The sequence below is a fragment of the Penaeus monodon genome, unplaced genomic scaffold (assembly GCF_015228065.2).
Source record: "Penaeus monodon isolate SGIC_2016 unplaced genomic scaffold, NSTDA_Pmon_1 PmonScaffold_1129, whole genome shotgun sequence".
NCBI lineage: Eukaryota > Metazoa > Arthropoda > Malacostraca > Decapoda > Penaeidae > Penaeus > Penaeus monodon.
This window is the reverse complement of record NW_023640036.1, coordinates 15,412-22,500: the sequence shown is the minus strand read 5'-3', so window position 1 is coordinate 22,500 and position 7,089 is coordinate 15,412. Positions and strand designations below refer to the sequence as shown.

Sequence of the window (7,089 nt, the reverse complement as noted above, 5' to 3'; positions counted from 1 at the left end):
GATGTTATATATTTTTATGTTTGTTGCGGTTCCATCTCATGATTTCTGACTTCGTTACAATTTTTTCTACTTCTTCCCGAACCGAATACTTCATATATATATAGACCTAAATGTATATTATGTATAGTGTATACACACGCATGGACCTGCGGCCCTTGAACATTGTGCAACTCTTCTTGTCCTCCCCGGCAGCTGATGCTGCTGGCGCTGGCGGGGCTGGCGAGCTGCAGCACAACCCTGGTCGGAGGCGACCGCGCCAGGGACGTCTCTCTTCGCTACAAGTAAGTGGGGTTCCTGCCGTTAGGTCGCAATTCCTGAGTTCATTCACGCGTGGTCTTCCTTGCGGCTTGTTTGTTTCGCTCTCTGTTCCTCCGGCCTGAGGAAACCTCCGCTCTCCCGCAGGTACTATGACGACGACGGCAGGGAGATTCAGGTGGAGTTGGAGGCCGAGAGGCTGGGACTCGGCCTCGTCGGCGGGGCGCCCCGGAAGGCCGCGGTCACCGCCCCTGCTCCTGCCCCTGCTGTCCGCCTTGCCCCCATGACCGCCGTCCCTTATTTCGCCCTCCGACCCCGGGCGCCGACAAACGTCCCCCTGGAGGTCACCCAGGTACAGACCCGCCTCGTCCCGGCCACTCGCAAGGTCCTCCCCATCCTGCAGCCGCAGGTGCAAACGCGCTTGGTCGAGGTCGCTCCGGTTCCCCAAGTCACCCGCTACGTCCAGGTGGAGGCTCCCAGGGCCCGCTACGTCAGACTGGACGATGACGATGACGATGACGACGACGATGACGACCTTCCGGTCGTGTTCCGCGCATCGCGCCCCGTCGCCGCCTCTGCCCCCGCCCCCATGCAACGCCTGACGCCCCTGGCCGCCATCGGACAGGTCCCCGCGGCCCCGCCCGCAGGGTCTCGGACAGCAGCGATGAGGAGGAGTAGGCAGGTGCTCTGAATTGCACTGGCTCCTCTCTTTATCCTTACAATGTCTTTCTAAATATATACATCGGTATTAATAAATATACCAACGATATTATTCAACTTCATTCACAAGACCTATACATGTAGGGATGACAGAATGTCAAGGATAATGCACACTCAGCATGTTCATCTGAGAGTAACATACTGGAGCGATCATCCCTCACCTTCCTCAAGAGGTTACACCACCGCATTTGGTCAAGTTCATGGGCCAGGCCCCTTCACGTGGGTCACCACAGGGCAAGTGAAAATGACTCGGAAAATATCAGCTGTAGAAACTGCTTTCGTGATGTATGAAAAAGGCCTCGGACATGGGCAAAAAGTCTTACCAGAGTTTGGGGGGGGGGGGTATTGTGAAAAAAAAAAAAATTTTCTCAAGAATCGAAAAAGAAAAGGGAGGGGGGAAAGGGGGAGGAGATAGAAAAAATGACAGTGTGACGTTCGCATACGGTTTTCATTCGGGTTTTTTTCTTTAATTACTAATATTTCACCTTCTCCCGAAAAACCCGGGGGTTTGGGACCTTGACCGTGGTTTTTGCCGGGCTTAGGGGACTCTTTCGTATAGTGCTTTTTGATTTTGAATGCAAAAAAAATAGGGCTTTTTTTTAATGAAAAAAAAATGACTAAATGTATAAAAAAATTGGGACGAAGAAAAAAACGCAAAAAAAATAGAAAAAAAAGAAACAGGGACAAAAAAGATAAAAAAAAATTTTAAGGGTTTTTTGAAAAAAAGAGCAATAAAATAAAAAAAGAAAATGAAAATAAAATTGATTTATCGACGAGAAAGGAGCGACAAAAAAACAAACAAGGGAAAGGGAAAGGGGGCAAGGAAAAAAACCCCCCCAAATAAACCAAAAGGTTTTTTTCTACACTCCCCTCTTTTACGTCTTGAAGGAGCAACAGCCAAAAAACGTCTTCGGAAATTTTGTTTTTTTTTTTCCTTTTTCTTTCCTTTTTTAATGCTCCCTTTTTTGGTTTTTCTTCACGAATGTTCGGCGTGTGTGGTGTGGGGACACACACACAACCCACCAACCCCCATATAATTATATAAATTTAAATTTAATATATAATAAATATTATATATATAAATTATTAAAATGGTACATTTTAAGGTACAATAAATAAAAATAATAATATAATAAAATTTTAAATTATATATAAAGTAATTAATATTTAAATATATAATATATTTTTTAATAAATTTTTAATATATTATAATATAAGTTATTAAAATTATAAATATTATATAATATATATTATTATAATATAAATTATTTAATTAATATTATATATAGATATATGTTACTTATTATATAGAAATGTTAACATATTTTTATAATATATATATATAATATTATAAAATATATAAAAAATTTTTTATATATTTATTATAATATATTATAGTACATAATATTTTTGTACTTATTATAAAAAATTAATATAAAAATATTTTAAAAATATATTTTAAATATATTAAAATATCTATATTAATATATTAGTACAAAATATATATGTATATATATAATATATATAATATAATATATTATAATATATTATTAAAATAAATATTATTTTAAATTTAATAAAAATTTTATTAATTTTAAAATATATATATATAATAATATTAATATATATTTTTATTATAATTTATATTATATATTTTAAAACATTTTGGATCCCATTTTTAAAAAAAACAGTTTGATCCTATATATAAAAAAAAAGCTGATCCCCAAATATAAAAAGCGTGATTCCATACATAAAAAAACGCACACGCAAGAAGAGGAAAACGGCAAGGCCATCTTCGTTAGGGGGGAGGAATATGCTATAGATACGGGGCGGATGACGTCCCCAAAAGCGGGGGGGCCCAGAGGGGCCTACGAAATAAAACGGGACGTTTTTTTGCTCGAGCCGGGAAAATTCTAAAGAGATAGAATAAAAAGGGAAAAGAAGGAAGGCCTCTCCTTTCCCGGGGGCCTCCCCCCCTCCCCCTGGGTAAACGGTCCTTTTTTTTTGGGCGTTTCAAGAGAGGGGGATGATCGGTCCGGCAAAGGGGGGCGGGGGGGGCGCAAGGGGTGGAAGCCGGGAAACCCCGAATTTCCCCAGATACCATTGACCCCTCGATGGGGGGGGGGGCTTTTTGAGGGGCATTTTAAAGGAGTGCACCGCCCCCCCGGTTTCCCATGGGCAATCTGGGGCCTCGGCTCCCCCGCGTTACCGGGGCCGGTGAGGCCCCCCATTTTTTTGAGCCACGAGTATGTGCTTTGCATGTACCCATCGTGCCCTATAGCCACTTTTTCCTAGCAAAAATTTTGGGCATTGGGGACTCCTGTGCACCCCCCTTTGGTAAAAAAGGGAACCCCATTTTGGGGGCCCCGTGTCGGAAGTGGGAAGCCCTTTTCCCTCCCGCAGGGGGGAGGGTGTGTTCGGGGGGGCCTTAGAAGGGCCCTCCCCTTTTACGGTGTGCATAGAGTTCCCATTCTTTTTTTAGGGACTGGTCTGCAGACCTTTTCTGTTTTGGGATCCCATTTTTTTTTTTTTCGAATGGGGCGGATAGGCAGGTAACCCCCCTTGCAGGCCTTCACCCGGGTTTTCTGTTAATAGCATGCTGGGGACAGAACATAAAATTTTTTTCCCCCGTGATAGGAAGACCTGGATAAAATTTTAGTTTTTTCTCCCTCACTTTTGATAAAAAATAGTCTGGGGGTTTGACTATTTCAGGGATAAGGAACTTACGGGAAAAACAGGACAGGCCCCCCTCTACTCTCCTGAAAAAAAATTTTTGGGGTTTTTTTAAAGGGAGGGGGGTTCCGTTAAACTCCCCGCCAAAAAAAAACCCCCGGGGAAAAAAAAAAAGCCCCTCCCCCCCATGTGAGGGAAAACAGTCTGGGGTTTTGGCTTTTTTCCAAAAAAAAAGGGGGACGAAGAGCTTAGGGAAAACGGGGTCCGGAAACCCCCCTTTCTCATGAGGTAAAAAAATTTCCTTTCGGATGTTCAGAGAGAAGGGGGAAATCCCCCCTAAAAAAAAACCCGTCCGCCTAGGAAACCTCCTGGAAAAATTTTTAAAATTTTCTTCCCTAAATGTGGTAAAAAAACACCCCTGTGGCCGGCTGTTTTCGGGGGGGATGAGAACTACAGGAACAGGGTGCAGGACCCCCCTTTTTTCTCAGTGAGGTAAAAAACAATTTTTTGGGGCGTTTTCAGAGAAAAAGGGGGTTCAATTTGAAAAAAGGGTAAAAGGTTTCCCCCCCTTTAGGGGGGGGGAGAGGAAACTGCCTGGAAAAAGTGAAAAGAGCTCCCTTCCTCACTGGGGAGGAAAAAATAAAAATGTTTTCCCCCTCAATGATGTCCCCCTTAGTGGGAAGGGGAAACCCCCTGGGGGGCTCCCCCGAGGTTGACACCCTTTTTCCCAGTGTTTGCCGTGCGTGGCACCCCTTTTTAGCTGGGGGACGGGGGTCCGGAGGTTGACGATGTCGTGCACGAGTATGCCCTGCGGCTAGCAAACACCCTCTTTTGGGCCTCTATTCTGGGAAAGGGGCAGGGGGGCCTATCCAGGCCCGGTCAGGTCAAAACGGGTGTTTTCCCCCCCCGGGAGGCAGGGGGCAACAGTCATGCTGCCGTTTGGTACCCACACCGTCCATGTGTACCAGGGGCAAAAAGGTAATTGGGCTGGGTATATCCCCTCATCCCCCCCGTTGCTGTTTTGGGGCATTTTGGGGTTTTAGCACTAGCTTCCCCTTGTTGGACTCCGTGGTTGGGGGGGGGGGTGAGTGGATGAAGCCTTTTCCAAGTCATGGAAAAAAAATTTAAACCAAAAAACCCCCAACAGGGAAAACCTTTTTCCTTGACGACCCGTGCAAAGGGCCCCGACCACGGCAGCCACCCTGAAAACCTTAAAATGCCTCCGGGTGGGAAAAAGAAAAAAAACCCCACCAGGAAAGACCCCCTTTTCATTTCCCCCTGGCCCAAGATGGGGGGGACGAGAAAAATCAGGTACAAACATGTCTGCCACCGATTGTTTTTAACAGAGGGGCTTCGTGCTGGCCCCTCCAGGCCCCAAACCCGGGAAAAGGTCTTAGCCCCCTCAGACGACCCCACTGACTGAATCAGGGGGGGGGGCACCCCGAACCCGCCGAAAACAGGGGGGCGCCTCCACGGGGGGGAAGCCCCAAAAACCGAAAGGGCGGACCGAAAAAGGCCGAGGGGGAGGGCCGCCCCTGATGGGAGGGGTGGACCCCCAAGGCGTTTTTTTCCCCAATTCAAAAGGGCCCCGTTAAACCCCAAGGGGTGACAATGCTACCAAATGGAAGGGCATGGGGAGCAGCGCAAAAAACCGGCGTCGATCCGGGTTGCGCGAGATCAGGGCATGATCATCTTTCCCAAGATCAAGCACCTTTTTTTGTCCGCAGGAAAACAAAAAGGGGTTTTTAAAAAATGGGGAGGAAAGTGAGCCTCTCGCCACTGAACCCCGAGGAGAAGAGGAGTCAAGATGGTGCACTTGGCTTCTCGTCTCATTTTCGAGTTGGGGGGTGATAAAAATCACACCCCCCCAGGCCCCTGGAGGTTTCCCCAGTCGAGGGGAAAAACTCCCCAAACCGGGGAAGTCCGGTTTACCATGAAAAATTTTCCAAGCTCCACCCTTTAAATTTGGGGAAAAATGGGGTTACTAAAAAATACGCAAATTTTTGTGCCGAAAAAACCCTTTGGGTTTCAAGTGCCCGAAGTATGGGGGGGCACCACCGGCAAAATGTACAGCCAAGCCCAAAATGTGGTGTCTTGCAAGGACACAAAAGAGGTGGCATCAAAGGCACATAAAAAAAGAAAAGAAGGACACAAAAGCCAAATGTCCTAACTTGCCAAGAGGGGATCACGCCGGGCGGCTTCCTTCAGGAAAAAGGGGCCCTCCCAAAAGGCAAGAGGGTTCTAAGGGAAACGACCAAAACTTTGTTCCTGCCCCCCCCCCCACTACGTCTGGGGGGGGGAACAAAAGCGAAAAGGGTTTTTCCCCAAAATCCTAAGAGGAAAAGGAAAACTGCCCCCCCCCCCGAAAACGGAGATCTCGACAATCAGGGATTTTTCCCCCAAATGAAAAACAAAAATGCAGAGGAAAACCACAGGAAGAAAGGGTTCCCAAAAGCACCACACGGGCCCCCCGGGCCAGAAGGGGGCATGTTCTTCGACGGGGGGGGCATGTCGATCCTGATCATGCTGGGGGCAAAAGGGAGGGCAGTATCCTTTTCCAGGGGCCGAGGAAAAGGGGGATAAAGGGGGGTCAATGTTTTCCTAGACACGAAAAAAGGGGCCGTGAAAAAAAATAAAAGGGGAAGGAAGAGGGAGAAGGGGAAAAAAGCCCCCAACCTCTTCCCCCACCCAGGTCGGGACTCCCCTTTCCCCCCTCCAAAACCAGGGGGGTTTCCCTCACAGGGGGGAGCCCGCCGGCTATGCCCCCTCCCCGGGGAGGGGCCTAAAAACCCGGCTGATTCAGTGCCACAAGCCGAATCAAAGACGAGTGCCCAGGGCAAGGGCCGCCAATCACAGAAAAAAGCCCCGGGGCCCAGGAAAAAGCCAAAGGGGAAAAAAGTTCGGTACCAAAGGCTTTTCCCCCCCCCAGGGGATTCCAGGGGGTACCTGGGGCAGCCCCAAAAAGGCCCTCAAAACAGTGAGGACTCACAAAAAGGAGTTGTCAGACTCCGCCGCAAACCCGAATGGCGATGTCTCTGATGTAACCCATCAATTAGAAAAAATTTAAACCCGCAACTAAGTATTTTTGCAGTGGAACATCGTGGGTTCCCTCAAGGAGTGCCATCCCCCACGCAATAGGGGCGAATAGGGGGCATTGGGGCATCGTTTATGCTCCCGGGGGAAAATTTTCACGGAAGCTGTTCGCTTCCCCCGGGATCACGTCTACGCGCTGCCACGTTTTTGATGGCAAAAGGGCCCGATGACCCTGGTGAAAAGCAACAATTTTCCCCGCTCCGCAATAGCCGTGCACCGCACTGTGGAGATGTTGAAATCCTTGCGTCGAGTTCAATGGCCCGGGGGGGCCCTGAAAAATTTTTACAAAAAGTGTAAAAACAGGCCCCACTGTAGTGCAACATCGCCCCGGTATGTGCTTTCCCCACA

General features: G+C 47.5%; 1 pseudogene; it reads left to right on the top strand.

Annotated features, from left to right (window-relative positions):
• Positions 1-1,024, top strand: part of LOC119568875 — a 1,517-nt pseudogene extending 493 nt beyond the window's left edge.
• The last annotated feature ends 6,065 nt before the right edge of the window (positions 1,025-7,089 follow it).